Source organism: Lactuca serriola, chromosome 5 (assembly GCF_051521515.1).
Source record: "Lactuca serriola cultivar US96UC23 chromosome 5, Lser_US96UC23_V15, whole genome shotgun sequence".
Classification (NCBI taxonomy): Eukaryota; Viridiplantae; Streptophyta; class Magnoliopsida; order Asterales; family Asteraceae; genus Lactuca; species Lactuca serriola.
Window position 1 is genome coordinate 125,019,114 of NC_136412.1, and position 18,578 is coordinate 125,037,691.

The window sequence follows — 18,578 nt, forward strand, 5'->3', positions numbered from 1 at the left end:
CACACACTCACTCACTCTCTCTTTCTCTCTCTCTCTCACTCTCTCTATTCCCCCTCTCTCTCTTTGACTCTTTCTCTCTCATTTCACTAGTGACTCCACTGATTTCTGATGAACATCAATACACACTGAAATATCACTCTCAAAAGAAAACCCACAAAATCCAATCTACAATCGATTTATGTATGTGTGTATGTGTAGGTTTCCTTCTGGAAAGAAACACACTTATATGAATATGAAATATAGAACACCAACAAAACCCAGAAAATAAACACTAAACCATTTGTTCTTCAAAATTGATTTTGGAACACGAAATCGTTCAATCACCAAAATTAGATTACAAATACCATAGAGTTTAGATTATAGTTTTTCTAAGAATGAGAGATTAAACCTAGAAGAAACAAAGTGGGTTCAATCCAAGAGTTTGAAGAAGAATCGATGTGTCGATGCCTTGTATATCTTGAGGAAGAACTTAAGTGTCGATGCCCTTAGCGGGAAGTGGCGATAGGATGACGATTACATCCAGTTAAGCTCCGATTCAGGTAAACGGCTCCAAAGGTTATTGTCAAAGAACAGATTGAGTATTCTCCCCAAAATATCGTGACTTCCAGGTGGATATTGTTTCTCATCGCTCCTTCATCTCCTTTGCCCATGGATCTACCCTTACCCCTCTTGTACCTTCACTCTACCTTTCTTTTTCCTCAACTCACACCAGTGACACAAGTAGACGAACTGAAAATCTGAAACCCCTAAATTAGGGTTCCTTCGCTCCAAATCAATCAAGTAATTCATGATTGGGTTTAAAAACACAATTCATGCCAGAGATTTCAGAAAAGGGAAAACATGAATCAATATGAACCTGTAGATTTCTCTATGCGTTGATGGGTTGTACCAAATTGCCCTTGTCCTAATTTGCTTCAGATTATGTATACAATATTGAAGGAGGGAAGTTTTATTTCTTGAGTAATCAATTGGGTTGTGGATTCTATAATGGTGGTGGAATTGATTTCTTCACCAAAGCATGAACACTGTAGGAAAGAAGTATTTAGGACCAGTCCCCTCTTATCTGGAGAGAGAGAGAGAGAGAGAGAGAGAGAGAGAGAGAGAGAGAGAGAGTGTGTGTGTGTGTGTGTGTGTGTGAGAGAGAGAGAGAGAGCTGGGGGGATAATTAATTTTTTATCTTTTTCTTTTTAAATTAAAATAGTATTTGACGAAGTAGGAAAAACATAAAAAAGAAATCACAAGGGTAAAACCATCTTTTTAAGTTTTTTTGGACCAAAAACCTACAAAAACCTTGATTTTGGACCTTCTATGTAAGTTGAAAACTTTGGGACCCTATCCAAAGTTTTTTGAATACCACAGGGACCAAATTTACAGTTTTGTCTTTAATATATATATATATATATATATATATATATATATATATATATATATATATATATATATATATATATATATATATGGCACTATGGTGTAATTTGTTTATTAATTTGCTTTTAGTATGCATGAAGATAAGTTAGACGAATATATAATCACTAGCTAAAGCCAACATCCCATCTGGCTCTCGAACCATCGTGTTCCTGAAAATGGCCAACATTCACAAAATTTAAAAAATATGATGTTTTATTTGGAACAAAATATGGAGTGTCAAAATTGAAAGAAAAATAAAAAATGAATGTCAAAATTGATTAAAAAAAAACTGTGTCTTTTGTGAAAAAAAAAAGTTCAATTTTCACACGTCAACATGTCATGTCACGTCAAAAAAATGACATGTTATCATGTCACGTCTACAGATAACCAGGTTGACCAGTCAAGTGGTCAGAATTGTAACAAATTGAAAAACAGGATTTCTAATTTCAAACAAATTAAACACAATATGAAATTAGAATTTTGATGTAAACTTAGTGACTTTTATAATATTTACCCTTAGTTTTATTGTTATGATATTCTTATGTCTTTAAGCTAATTTTGTGTAGATTTGTTCGAGAAAGATTGTATTTTGGAGCATCGTTAAAGCCATATCGAATACCTTACAACCACGATTGAAGTCCACTAGCAAAATCTGTGAACCACAATTAATTTTAGGATTTTGACAATATTGCACGACTTTCTTTAAACCATTAGACAAAGAGGCAAACGTTTTCCAGTTGAGCTAAATTTTTACAGACGTCTTCCTGACTCGTTGATATTCAATCTCACGAAAAATGAACTGATTCATACAAGTTTTTATATCGGTTTTTGCATCATGAGGAGTTGGACAGAAAGTTGCCAACATAATATTTAACAACCCAATAAGAGAATTAGTTGCAGCCTAAAAGAATTTAGCAGCCACTTCTAATTAATTCAAACGCAATTTGTCTTTTCTTATTGGAGCAGGCATCTCGCCTGACAACTTATAAAGAAAGGGGTTGGCTAAAAAGACACCCCATATTGCAATATGGACACCCTAATTAATTTTTTTAATATTTTTATTGGTTGAAATTGTATTTTTTTTTTCGGAAAAGCTGATTATAAACAGTTAATTATTGGTTGACTTTAAAAAAAATTGTCAATAGGGTGTCTTATTAGCAACACCCATAAAGAAAATAGATGAAGGGGCGAGGCAACCACGAGTTACAATATGTTTATGTTATCCCTTCCCAAAATACAAATATATATCTCTATAATAGCTTGATACAAAAAAAATAACTCAAAAAAACAAAAAAAAAACATTTTCTTATTCTTATAAATCAATTATAAACCGAAACGAAGTAGTGGCAGGACCCAAGGAACCCCTAAATCCACCCCTGTAAATAACCTAGATCGTTTTTGATCCAAACACATTAAACAATTTTTAAATACTAATCCAAACCCGAACAGTAACCTACAGGGTTTTGAATAATTATACTCATCCCTATCCATCGGTTCAACCGATTTTTAACCCTTTTACCGGATCCATTTACAATATTAAGATTAGACTATAATTATTCATTACAACACATATAACATGAATCGCTATCCAAAACAAACTTCAAATATAATTTAATAAATAATGTTTCCAAAACAAAACAAATGTCTATTGTTGCAAAAATGCATCAGAAAATATAAACATCACAATGCATTTCAAAAAACTCAAGTGGAATGAATCCGCTCACTTGTTAAGGATATATAATATATATATATAAAAACATCATAAATGGTCTCTGTGGTCTCGCCAAATCTGAAGTTTAGTCTCCGTGGTTTAAAAACATCATAGATGGTCCCTGTGCTTTCAAAAATTTTGACGATTGATCCTTATTGCTAACTCCGTTAATTTTTGTCTGTTGACTAAATGGTATTTTCGTCATTTCCCTACCACATGGACAATTTATAATATTTTCTCTTATTTAAACAAATAAATTAATATGCAAAAGGGTCTCTCTCTCAATAAATTAATATGTAAAAGGGTCTCTCTCTCTCACAATAGATAATGAAGAAAAGAAGTGCAATTGAGCTTCCGACAAATTCTATTTTACCCAAATGCAGTAAAAACGTGAAAAGAAACAAAAAAGGAAACCAACCTAGGAAATCAATTTGAAATTCTAAAAGTTGTTTGATATTAGATGTTTGTTAGCATCGTTATTGGTTCCAGAACTGCTCCTCCTAAAGAAACCAAGTTCAATTGACCTTCCAATAAACCCTATTCGACAAAAAATGCAACAAAAACATGAAAAGAGACAAAAAGAGGCAAGAAATCGAGCAAAGTACTTTGAAATTCGTAAAAGTTGTTTGAAGTTACTACAGAGTAGTGTCCCTTTGGAACATGAGTATCTTACTCCTCCTAGAAATGTATGACAACAAAAAAATCCTAACTTTAAGAACCAGATTTAACTTTAAAATGAAAGAAATTGGTAAATAGAAAACGAGTAGGATTAACAACTTGTAAGTGAATGTTTCTAAACTCCTCTCCAGCATTGCAAATCCTGTCAGCGCGATCCCCTTTTGAACTAATCTCTCTTCTCTGAAGCTTTATAACGCAATTCATAAACACATCAAAACCACCATGGTCAACAAAAAACAACAAAATGAAAATTAGTTTCTGCAAAATCGAATGAACAGAAAACGCATAAAGAAATGAAAGGGGGGAAGATCGATATCGGGAGGTTAGATGACTAAAAAGGATTCATGCTACGAGTGAAACCAAGTTACCCTTGTCAAAGTTTGTTTTCAAACCTAACGTATCAATCTGCTCAGTAACCTTTTTAACCTTCCATCGGGAACTGCTTAGACATGTTTTCCGACCCTAGAAGATGCACCAAATCAAATTAATTTGAGGCGTAGGAAGGAGATAAATTGATTTTTGAAGTTCACTGATGTAAATGATCACTAGTGAAGCATAAGATTGACGGTGGGTTGAAGTGGATGAAGGCATATTGCTTTTAAGGCTTATTGAAGGACGAAGCAAGCGAGCATATGATCGAAGACATCTACAACAAGATACATCATTTTCAAATAATCAAAAGGTACAGCCAAATTGAGTTTCAAAATCGAGTTTTGGCAATTGGGTCTTCTTCAACATTGAAATCCAAGTACGCAAAAAACACTATATTTACCAAACGAAAAGATAATGTATCATCATTCTCGAATTGAAATCAAAAGCCCTAAGAACTTGTACCAAATTGAAAAGAGCAAGAATCAAGGGACATGTAGTGAGAAAATAATATCTTTGCATACCAGGAGTAACGAAGTCTAAACATGGTTGATCATATAATGAGAGAGACCCTTTTGCATATTATTTATTTATTTATTTTTTAAATAAATGAAAACATCATAAATGGTCCTGTGGCAGTAAAATAACGAAAATCCCTTCAATTAACTGACAAAACTTAACGGAGTTAGCAATAAGGACCAATTGTCAAAAGTTTTGAAAGCACATAGACCATCTATATTGTTTTTAAACCACGGGGACTAAACTTTAGATCTAAGGAAACCACATGATCATTGTTGGAACTTTATATATATAAAGGAATTGCAAGTTGGCAATTTCCTGTGTATCCCACATTGGTGGGGAGAAGAAACTTTTGAGGGTTTATAAGCCTATTCCCTTGGTAAGCCTTCAAAGGCTTTAGTGGATCAAAGGAATGGGCCAAGCCCATGCGCGCGCCTAGCCTAGCCTAGCACTAGCCGACGCCGCGAGTACGCGAAATGGCGCGATTTAGGTGCACTTTGCACTTCGCACGACGCATCGGTCGCTGAGGAGCTTTTATTTTTGGTGAGTTCGGGTCAAGCCGATTTGACCGACCCGGTCAAATGGTTGACCGACGTTGACTTCGTAAAGGATAAGTCATCGGGGCATTCTAGAAGGATCAGGAAACGGCTTGCTTGGAGAGCAAGCTGTCGCCCTAGGGTTTCTGGGGCCGGCCTATGGGGGCCCGGTTTATGCCTTCTAGGGTTTCGATACCTATAAATATAGCCCCCTAGGAGCCATTCAGAACACACACGAAAATCTGAAAGCTCTCTCCCTCTCTTTGCGTTTTTCTTCTAGTTTCCGAGTAGTCGCTTTGTGTTTGTTGATTTCCAGTGCAGTTGGAATATCGATCTAGCTGCATTAAATCCTGGGGTTTTACTCTGTTGCTTACAGCCAATACAAGCGAAGTAAAAACCTTTAAGGACAGGAATGTGATCCGTGCAGTTGCTTCAAGATCAAGTCAGCAATCAACAGGTCGGTTTTACTTTTCTGTCTTGTGTTTAATTCGTCCAATAACAGGACAGTCTTCTTCTACCTTTCTTATAATCAGATCTAAACGAGAAGGATAGATCTGGTTTCGGACGAAACTTGGTAAATTTAATAATAATAATTGAATTTATTATTCGCAACTAATCGACATATAATTCACAATATTATTTGTCGGTTTCCTTGCATGTCTTTTGATTTGATATACAACAATCTTAAAGGTTTTTTATTGTGATAAATCAACAGACTAATGGACACTACTGCTAGCCTCCACTTCATGAACCAAGAGTTTGCCAAACTTGACCAATTCGATGGTCAAAACTACACTCGTTGGGCCGAAAAGGTCAAGTTCATGCTTCATGTCTTGAAGCTCTCCTTTGTGTTGGACCAAAAACTGCCACCAATTCCAGATAATCCAATTCCCAAGGAAGAGGAATCTGTGGACCCAGCGGTCATTGCAGAACTGGAAAAGCAAAGGATTCTGCGTAGAGAATCTGAGGAATTGTGTGTGGGTCACATCAAGAATTCCCTATCTGATCGGCTCTATGATCTTTCCTCGCCGATCAAAGATCCAAAAGAGCTATGGAATGCGTTGGAACTTAAGTACAAGGCACATGAGGAAGGTACTAACAAGTACCTTGTGTCCAAGTACCTTGAGTTTCAAATGGTTGATGATAAATCAATTATGGAGCAAGTGCATGAACTCCAAGTCATGATCAACAAGTTGAACGCACTCACCATCTCTCTTCCAGAACTCTTTCAGGTTGGTGCGATCATCGCAAAACTGCCACCCTCATGGAAAGATTTCTCTAAGAGAATGATGCACAAGTCTGAGGACTACTCCTTGGATGATCTGATGAAACACCTCCGCATTGAGGAGGAAACTCGTATCTGGGACAAGAAAGGTAAAGTTGGACAAAGTGTGCATCAAGTGTTAGCTGGGAGTTCTAGCCACAAAGGCAAATCTGGGGGTCAGAACAAGAAGAACTTTGGACCCAAGAAACAAAGCTTCAAGAAACTGGGTCATCAGAATCCTAACTCAAAGCCAAAAAGAGCCGGTCCTTGCCACGTCTGCGGAGAGATTGGGCACTATGCAAGAGAATGCAAAGATCGCAAATCAGTACCGGTTGCACACGCAGTCGAGAAGGTGACCGACATGGTGGCCAGTGTGAACCTTGGAGAGATTTTCATGATCTCCTCTCTTACTCGAGCAATCTGTGCTCGAGGTTGGTTCGTGGACACTGGAGCCACTATGCATGTTTGTGGGCATCGAGAAAGCTTTAGCACCTACCACCCCATGCCACAAGGGACGGTTGTCGTTTGTGCTGATGGCCACAGAGCTGAAGTTCTAGGAAAAGGTGATGTTCGGTTGAAGTTCACACGTGGTGAATGGGTGACTATTCGAGATGTTCTTCATGTTCCTACCATCTCGAAGGGTTTGGTTTCTGCGGACAAGTTTGACAAGGGTGGGTTCAAGATGGTGCTTGAGAGAGGCAAAATTGTGATCACTAAAGGCAGAAGACATGTTGGGAGGGCAAACAATACTTCGGGAATGTATCGCTTGTGTCTTAGTGATGAGGGTAATGTGAGTGTTCCTAGTGTTGAGTGTGGTGTTTCTAGTGTTGCTAGTGTGTGGGTGTTGGTAATGATGTAATTGATGGATTGGTTGCTAATGTGAATGAAGTGAACTTTTCTGGTTATATTGTTTGTTCAATTTCTTTATGGCATAAACGTTTAGCTCACACTAATGTTAAAAACATTGAAAAAAATGCAAACTAAAGGTATGTTAAAATATGACACAAAAGATTTTGAAAAATGTGAAACATGTGTAAAATCAAAGTTCACTAAGAAACCATTTCCATCAGTTAAGAGAAACACATCTTTACTTGAGTTGATTCATTCTGATATATGTGAGTTAAATGGAATCCTTACTCGAGGAGAAAAAAGGTATTTCATCACATTTTGTGATGACTTCAGTAGATATCTACATGTTTATTTGCTGAGATCAAAAGATGAAGCTTTTGATGCATTTAAACGATATAAGGCTGAGGTCGAAAATCAACTTGAAAGACACATCAAAATTCTTCGCTCAGACAGAGGCGGAGAATATTTCAACCAAGAGTTTGACACATTCTGCGAAGAGAATGGAATCAAACATGAGAGAACATCACCATACACCCCTCAACAGAATGGTTTGGCTGAAAGAAAGAACCGAACTCTTTGTGAGATGGTCAACTGTATGTTGAACCAATCAGGTCAACCAAACAATCTGTGGGGGGAAGCACTATTAACTGCTTGTTATGTTCATAACAGAATCACTAGTCGTGTGATTCCTACAAGCCCTTATGAGTTGTGGAAAGGTAGAAAGCCTAACCTAGACTATTTGAAAGTGTGGGGGTGTGTTGCTTATTATCGGACTCCCGATCCTAAGCGAACCAAATTGGGAGCACGAGCTAATAAGAGTATATTTATTGGATATGCTCAAAATAGCAAGGCTTACCGATTACTAGATATTGATTCTGGTGTTGTTGTGGAATCCAGAGATGTGGAATTCTTTGAGGACAAGTTTTCTAAGGATGAAGAAAACTCTAGTCATACAACACTTACAAGTACCTCTCGAGAAATACTCCCACCTCCTCCCATTGTGGAGGAACCAAGGAGAAGTACTAGGGCTAGAATTGAGAAAACCTTTGGAGAGGATTTCTATTCTTATTTGGTCGAAGGAACACAAAAGAAAGTGACGAGAGAGGTCATCTTTTCAATTAATTTGGATGATGATCCTAAGACCTTTACTGAAGCCATGACATCTCGGGATGCTCCTCTGTGGAAGGAAGCAATCAATGACAAAATGGATTCAATTATGGGTAATGGAACTTGGGAGTTAGCTGATCTACCAAAGGGGAGAAGACCCATAGGATCCAAATGGATATTCAAGAAGAAATATCATCCTGATGGATCCATATCTGCTTATAAAGCAAGGTTGGTTGCAAAGGGCTATAGGCAGCGAGAAGGGATCGATTATTTTGATACCTATGCCCCAGTTGCTAGAATTAGTTCAATTAGAACTCTCATAGCAATATCAGCTTTGAAGGGATTGTACATTCATCAAATGGATGTGAAGACAGCCTTTCTGAATGGTTATCTCAAAGAGGAGATTTACCTGGAGCAACCTGAAGGTTTCGTAATACCTGGACAAGAAAACAAAGTATGTAGACTTGTTAAGTCTTTGTACGGGTTGAAACAAGCTCCTAAACAGTGGCATGAGAGATTTGACACCACTGTGACTGCCTTTGGTTTTCAGCACAATAGTGCTGACAGATGTATTTACTCAAAACATACATCTGATTACATAGTAGTTATATGTCTTTATGTTGATGATATGTTGATCATTGGCACTCACCTAGAAGGTATTCTTGAGACGAAGAAATACCTATCCTCGAACTTTAAGATGAAAGATCTTGGAGAAGTAGATACTATTCTTGGTATCAAGGTGAAGAGGACAGGTGGTCAGATTTCTCTGAGTCAATCTCATTACATAGAGAAAATTCTGACAAAGTTTCAACATTTGAACATTAAGGAATTTAACACTCCTTTTGATTCAAGTGTGAAACTTAAGGTGAATTCTGGTCGAGCTGTGGCCCAACTAGAATATGCTAGTGCAGTTGGGAGCATGATGTATGCTACTCACTGCACGCGACCTGACATCGCATTCGATGTAAGCAAGTTGAGTCAGTATACAGTTAATCTAGGGACGGAGCACTGGAAAGCAGTGGGTAGAGTACTAGGGTACCTGAAAAGGACAAGTACTTTTGAATTGACATATTCGTCATCTAATGGAATACTTGAAGGTTATTCTGATGCCAGCTGGATTGATCACACCAGTGATTCAAAATCCACAAGTGGTTGGATTTATACTCTAGCTGGTGGTGCTATTTCTTGGGCGAGCAAGAAACAAACATACATAGCTCATTCAACGATGGAAGCTGAGCTAATTGCCTTAGCAGCAGCAGGCAAAGAGGCAGAGTGGATTCGAGATCTACTTATGGATATACGTTTGTGGGATATTCCGATGCCTTCAATACCCATGTACTGTGACAGTGAGGCGACACTGTCTAAAGTATATAATGCGGTATATAATGGGAAGTCAAGACATGTAGGTCTGCGTCACAATTTTGTGAGACAACTAATTGAAAGTGGTACCATCAAGGTTGTCTATGTCAAGACAAGTAGGAACTTAGCAGATCCTTTTACCAAACCTCTGACGAGAGATTTGGTTACATCTATCGCGAGAGTCATGGGTCTAAAACCACAATAGAATCGTTTAGTGATGGAAACCCAACTTGACATTAGTGCTCCTAATTTTCAAGTTTAAAGGGTAACAACGAAATCACTAACGATAGAAGGTACTATCATTCATGATAGATCCATGTGAGGTAGGATAGTGCGTCGTTGCCGAGAATGAGGTTGAGTTACGACTCTTAACGTAGTTTTGGAGACATCTAAGCAACGAAGATGTTGTAAAACTATGCCTATATGATCTAGAGGTGGTGCCGCCTCAAGTGAAGATTAGTGGTTTATCTTCTAAAGGGTCATGAAAAGGATTTATAGCGCATGGCCATAATAGCGCTCAGGGAGAACACAAATATGACTTGTGGTGTGTGGGGGTAAACCGGAGAGGTCATTAAGGTTCATGGTTTAAACCTATAAGGATACCATTGAATCAGTCTCTTCTTGTTTGTTCTCATTAAACTAGGGTTTAATCTTTGTGACACCCGAGTGACATCATCTGTCTGAGTGAAAGGAAAGTTACCAACTTGGTGGGGGATTGTTGGAACTTTATATCTATAAAGGAATTGCAAGTTGGCAATTTCCTTTGTATACCACATTGGTGGGGAGAAGAAACTTTTGAGGGTTTATAAGCCTATTCCCTTGGTAAGCCTTCAAAGGCTTTAGTGGATCAAAGGAATGGGCCAAGCCCACGCGTGCGCCTAGCCTAGCCTAGCACTAGCCGACGCCGCGAGTGCGCGAAATGGCGCGATTTAGGTGCACTTTGCACTTCGCACGACGCATCGGTCGCTGAGGAGCTTTTATTTTTGGTGAGTTCGGGTCAAGCCGATTTGACCGACCCGGTCAAATGGTTGACCGACGTTGACTTCGTAAAGGATAAGTCATCGGGGCATTCTAGAAGGATCAGGAAACGGCTTGCTTGGAGAGCAAGCTGTCGCCCTAGGGTTTCTGGGGCCGGCCTATGGGGGCCCGGTTTATGCCTTCTAGGGTTTCGATACCTATAAATATAGCCCCCTAGGAGCCATTCAGAACACACACGAAAATCTGAAAGCTCTCTCCCTCTCTTTGCGTTTTTCTTCTAGTTTCCGAGTAGTCGCTTTGTGTTTGTTGATTTCCAGTGCAGTTGGAATATCGATCTAGCTGCATTAAATCCTGGGGTTTTACTCTGTTGCTTACAGCCAATACAAGCGAAGTAAAAACCTTTAAGGACAGGAATCTGATCCATGCAGTTGCTTCAAGATCAAGTCAGCAATCAACATGTCGGTTTTACTTTTCTGTCTTGTGTTTAATTCGTCCAATAACAGGACAGTCTTCTTCTACCTTTCTTATAATCAGATCTAATCGAGAAGGGTAGATCTGGTTTCGGACGAAACTTGGTAAATTTAATAATAATAATTGAATTTATTATTCGCAACTAATCGACATATAATTCACAATATTATTTGTCGGTTTCCTTGCGTGTTTTTTGATTTGATATACAACAATCATTTATGATGTTTTTTCTAATATATATTAAATTGTTTCAGTTAAAAAGTAATGTGAATTCTAGAGTTAAAGCAATATTTTTTTTGTTTTCTTGAGGGCGGGCCATACACGTCTCCGATCGATAGTGATTCATATCTGACCTTTTTAATTAAAGGGTTAAACGGTACCGATTGTTAATGAGTAAAAGAATCATAAAATATGATCAAAACTTAGGGAGTTTTTTTATAGGAAAAAAAGAGGTGTTTATTGCTTATTCCCACAATAAGTTAACCTTGAGTGTTTGGATAAAATCCAGCTTATTAAGCTAAATAAGCTAATTTTAATAAGCATCTCTCTCCATGTTTATTGCTTATTGCTTATTCCCACCACAAATAAGCTAATAAACAATAAACTAATAAGCTAATTCAAACACCCCCTCCGTAACTTTGCATGAGTTTGAAACGAATTACGATCAAAAGTGCTCCTTTGTCATATATGAGTACATAAGTACAAAGTGTCACATGTTATTAAAACAATAGTTTAAAAATAACACGACTGTTTAAGGGATAGCGATACACCATCAACCATTTTAGTTTCTAAGCAATCTCCGATGGTTAACAAGTCATACACGTACTTCATCTCGTATGGATCATAATCAAATCTCCTTAAGAGAGCCAACAACGACTAAATGATCCTGTACACGTATCCTAATCAATTGCCCATTATAGATCTCTCAGTTAATCTCTAACCTAACAAAGCCGGTCTTAATTAAAAGACTGATCCGTCTCCTGCATGGTTCAGAGTTCAAATGCTTCCTACCAATGACAGAGCTCATTTTATTATTTCAACTTTGCTACATTACTCTGTACATACAAAAGAAACAACTACCATAGCTATTGATAAGGGACCACCCAGACTGTAGCAAGCATCATAAATATCTATCTCATCCTAATATCCACCACAAAGCACGCAACGTGACTTTCGGTAGGCATTGACCTAATTATTATATACTATATTGAAGCATGCCAACTGTAATATAGTAATAACACATATAGCGAATTAAAATTGCTACGCTACACGTATCTCCAAGAAATCTGTTCATTCAAATTCTTTAAATAAATAATTTAGTATATATAATGTATGAGATCGGAAACTTATGAGGATTAAGTGTTGTCTTTGTATTTATTTAGTCATTTTTTTTTCTGTATCTGATTTACCATTAAATTTGTTGTAAGTGTTCATAGAAACCATTGAAACCGGCTATTGAAGGTTTCCAGTAATTTCTTATTTTCGGCAACTCTTCGGTCGTCTTCTCCGGTGAGTCTACGGCAAAAATGAGTTTTCCGACGGATCATTGGGTCTTGGCTGGATGACTTGCAGCAGCAGCAAGCAGCACGAGGTGGTGATGGTGGTTTACAGAGGCAAGAGGGAGGTGGTAGGTGGGTTTCGATAATGGCAGGAGGAGGTGGCAGGTGGCTTGCTGCCTCGTCCCTTCTTCATTTTTCTGGCAGCAAATCGATAGAAGGGAGAGGGGGAGGGTGGAGAAAGCTAAGTAGCAGCATCGACGGTGGGTGCCACTTGGATGGTAGTTGAGAAAAGTCCGTCAGAAAAACTCATTTTTACCGGAGGTTCGTCGGAGAAGACGATCGGAGAATCGCCGGAGATAAGAAATTGTCGGAAACCTTCAATAGCTTGTTTTAATTGTTTCTATGAACACCTGCAACAAGTTCAATGGTAAATGAGATACAAAAACAAAAAGTGACCAAATGAGTACAAATGCGACACTTAATTACCCTAATAAGTCATTTTCACTACAAGTTCAATGGTAAATAAGATAAAAAAAAAGTGACCAAATAAATATAAAAGCAACAGTTTTCTATATGAGACATATTAAATTATTGAAAAAAAATTGAGATTCACATACAATTTGTGCCTAGTCCATTTTATAAGGAAACTTTTTTTTTTTTTTTAAGTTTTTATATACATGGTTTTTGGGTATTATTATATTTCTAGGACATATATTTTGTGTAGAGTTATTATGATAGGGCATAGCGAGTTTATCATTAAAATATATTCTTTTATTTATTTTATTTTCATTTGTACACATAATTTATTCTTATTTAGGCTATCTTTGAAACGTCATACTTGGCTGATAAGCTAACCTATTTTTCAAATTTTTTTAAGTTTTCATTTTTGGTAAGCAAAAAAGTAGCTTATAAGCTACATATTTAAGTTACTTACATTATCTTTTCATGAGTTTTTAAATTTTTTTCAAATATACATCTTAATTAATTATGGAAAACACGTTCTTTAATGTCAGTTTATAAATTTCAGCTAGTTTATCAGTTTGTTTTACCAAAAGTCATTATTTATCAACTAACTTTTCAGCAATCAGCTAGATTTTCATATAGAGTTTGTGACGTGTGTGACCGAGAATGCATCGTGTGACATGTTCTCGAACCGCGTTCAACAGGCCATCATAATCCAACTTTTCGCAAAAAGGCTAAAATTCAATAAATTACTATTCGAATTTATGCTCTGTAATATATGACAACATTAATGTGATGAATAGTATAGCTATGTGAACGAATGGTTTGAAGTTACACTTAACGGTAGAATGTCGTTTGTTGCAGTCCGCTTATGCGCGTGAAAGTGTCGTTTGCTAGTGAAAAACATAAATTAGCGAACTTTTCAAATATTAGACTATTTTAGGTTCTAGAAAACATAAAAATGTGTCTCCAAGAGGCATCATAGCTAGCCGAACAAATTGCCTGAAGGTTCATCGAAGGTAGGAACCCCACAGGTTGCTCTTCGTTGTTACCCACAACAATGTCAGGGTTTTCGGGCAAAATGAGTTAGAGGTAGAATTCTATACTAGGTTGAATGGTTTAAAGGAAAGCTCGTAACTTTTAAATACAAACTTCGTTTTCGACTTTCTTTATATTATTATCTTTTATAGTTTTGTGTAGTTTTTGTTTAGTGTATCATCTATGCATAATAATACCTAATAGATACATCCATTTCAATCATATGTATTAAATCATTACTTATGTATAATGAAAAGTATTTGTTCGTAAACGATCTACATACATCGAAGATTTTAGTGATATTCCGAATGCATTTCAAAGAATAAAACTTTAGTTGCATTAAATTAAGTGGAATATGTTACATTAGGTTTAATACATTTTGTCGCAAATGATAAAGTTTGACGAACGTTAACATAATTTTTACAGTTGTCACACCAAGCTCCTAGAGGGCGGGGTGTTAGAATCATTTGACCTAAAGTCAAATGATGTATATGAGTCTTGCATACTTTGAAAGATGACAAAATCTCCTTTCATGGGAAACTATGAACAAAGGAAGGATCCGTTGGACCTAATCCACATCGATGTGTGTGGCCGTTCAGATCCCCCATAAGCCATGGTGAAAGATACTTTTGTGACTTTTATTGATTTTAGTAGGTATGGTTATATTTATTTAATGAAGCATAAGTCAAGAAACATTTTGAAGTGTTCAAAGAATTCCTAAAGGAAGTTGAAACCAACTAGGAAAAAATATCAGGGTGCTCCGATTTGATAGGGTGTAGAATAATTAACTCGAGCTATGCTTTCCATAAGTTTATGGGGCTACGCCCTAGATACAACAGCTAATATGTTAAACATCCTACCAGTTAAGAAGGTCACTAAGAAACCTTCCGTAATGAGGAATAGGAAACCTCTCACACTTGCACATTTCAAAATATGGGGATCCAAAGTATTCGTTCATCGCGAGGAGAACGATAAACTAGAACCTATAGCTGAAATGTGTTATTTTTGGCTATTCTAAAAATTCTATTAGATAGTTATTCTATATGGTTTTGAGAACAAACTAATTGTGTCTCGAAGGGGCTTCTTCCTTGAGGGAGAGCTCATCTCCAAAGAAGCTAGTGGAAATCCAATTGAAGTTATGTGTTTGATCAGATACACTTCAAGTATAAATAAGAAAAGTAAAACTAATCTAAGCAAAATAATCAACAAAAAATAAATAACACATAAGTTCTCTTAATTATTCCTTTCACCAAGAAAAGAGCTTTTGTCTTCACCAAGAAGTCAGTTTTTATCACAAAGACGATTGACAGAAAGCCACGATCACTAACCTCACAATATTAGGGTTTACCCTAATGTTGTATATATACTAATCTATACATGTATATCCATTGACTGAAGGGATTGCATCTAATCTATATGGTCTTAGACACTTAATCCAACAATCTCGCACTTGGATAAGTCTAATAACTATAACTGCAAGTATGACTTAAAACCGACTAGAATTCGTAGCTCTTAAAAGCCATTGTCAAACTCTGACGCGTCCATTAGATAAGGGATCATATATTCCTCTATTCTAGATATCATACGGACTGAGACATGGATTATAATCATTCTCTCTGTCCATATGTTGTTTCCCAATTTTCGGTTTATGACAACCGACTAATTGAATAAATCAAATTAGTCCAGGCTTGGCCAAGCGCTTAGGTTGTCATCACTAAATCATCGAGGGGCCCACATATATCGCTTTTATCCCTCTAAGGGTAAAAGGAACGGATACACTTTGACTCATCTGCTTGCTCTATTAACTCATCAAATCACACACAATAATATGTTTTATAACACCAAATTACTGGTGCATCTACATATTATCAATGCGCAACCGACTTGTAAATTGCAATTATATGTCTCCGTTTCAAGAATATAAGATATTATCGTCTCACTAATCACTCGTGATAAAATCCAAGAAGTGATTCAAATGAGCATGGGTTTAATCCAATACTCAAATCTTATTACAGGAGTACTCATGAACACAACATCAAACTTGTGCTATATCTCAAACACCTAGACAATCTACAGTTAGATTCATGACAACCTTGCCTTATTACCTACTTACAAAGTATGATCGAATGTGGATAGTTTGAATAATCTTATTATTTAGGAAGCCAAAACATGCAAAGTGGAACACAAGAATAATCAAATCCAATATGGTGTCAAAACTTTTGAATATAAATAAAACACCTTTTATTTAATCACCATATTGATTACACATTATTCATTGTATAATGTTTCGATTTATCAACCTAATACTTTGAATTAAAACAATAGTTATCCCATGCTCCAAGCATGGACACTATGTTTATCTATGGTCCTTACTTTGTGAAATAGATTAATTTGAAAAACATTTCCAATGAAGCTCATTTCACAATTCCAAATCGTTATCACAAGTGTAAGAATTCCAACTTCTTGCCACTATTAGATTGTGTTAGATTCTATACTATCATGCAATGATTCCTTTTGTAATGTCGAGGTACCAAAGTCACAGAGACTTTGCCAACGATATTACAGAGTATTCCTTTGGAGATTGTGTGACATCACCAAAATCACGTCTAGAAAAGACCGGTTTCATTTATGCTTTTAAAATAATTTCAGAGTAAATCCTTTTGATTTAAAAGAGTTGCGGAATTTGTTCCCAAAAACAAAACGTGATAAAATGATATTTACCAAAGCATTTCATAAAGAAACGTATTTTCATTATATAATCAAAACTCGGGATGTCATGTTCCGATACAGACCATAAAGCATAAACGATAACATTACAAGTCATTCAACAAATATATACATATATAGACTTGTAAACAAAACAACTTGATGATTCATCCATCTTATGCCCTTGCGCCACTTCCTGTAATACAAATAAACTAAGTGGGTCTGGCCTGGTGAGCATATAGGGTTTTCAACCCACAATAAATAATTATATTTAATTCACCAACCAACAACAACAATAACCCGATTACCCATTCCCGTTATCCTCACTTTACGTTCCTAAAACAACATCTATTATAAGGGACCTAATCTAGGAATTTCATCGGGATGGACTTTACCGTGAGGGGTTTCCTCAGCAATAAAAGTCCTAAGGCAACCATGAGGGGGATAGAGTACACCGGTGAACACATCGTTCACAACATCTACAGGTTATGAGCCTGCTAGCGTTCCACATGACTGTCTAGAAAGAGTCCGTGGTCATTATCCATACTCCGCTGAATAACTAGATCAACAACAACAACAACGAGGCCTTTGATCTGTTTATCACACATCAACTATCTACCCATGTTCTACCCAACATATTAGTAGATAAAAAATATATAGTTTTATACATAGTTAAAAACCTGTATAGCATGTTCATTCAATACATATTCCACATAACAGATGAGGCACACACATAACACGTATCTCATAGAGAATATATCATATCTATGAGTTAGAAGAAAGTGAATATACATTCACACATATAAACAACAATATATACACATAACACGTATTTCGTATCAAATACTTCATAATTATGCGTGAGAAGAAAGTAACTACACACTCACTTGATCAGAAGATGATCGGACAGCACTACGACTTGCAGAAGTAGTATTCTTCGGTAGATCTGGAATATCTTCATAAAAACCGGGCTCCTCGCGGGCAGAGCTTCGGCTCGGGAATCGCACTTCTCGGGATCTTCAGGACTTCGGAACTTCCTTCGGGGCTCGGGAATGATATCGGGGTTTCGGGATACTTCTGGCACGTAAAACGATGCAAAACGGGAGAAAGATGAGAGAATTTGGTAGAAGAATAAGGCTGCCCCCGCATGCCCTTTTATAGGAGGCTGAGGCCTCGCATTATGTTAGGCGTAATGCTCTATGTGGGGCGTACGCCTCGGAAAATGTCACTGCTTACGTCTCTAAAGTACTCGAGTGCGAGGCTGGTCACGCTTTGCTGTATGCTAGGCGTACAGCCTTACGCTGGGCGTAACCCGGATAAGTCCGGTGACTCCCCTTCGGATAATATCGGATTTATTAATTAAATTTATATTTTAATTATTTAATAAACTTCAAAAATTCATATATTCTTCATACGAACTCCGTTTTCGACGTTCTTTATATCCACGCAAAGGTGAGACTACGCTCTACAACTTTCGTTTAGACTCCGGCGGCTAATTTTTGACTTTATTTTTATTATTTATTTTAGTAGGCCAGGACAGGAAAACTTCGTTATAAATTCATAACTTCTTTATCCAACGTCCGTTCTCGCCTATCTTTTTGTCACTTCGCTACTACTAACAAGAT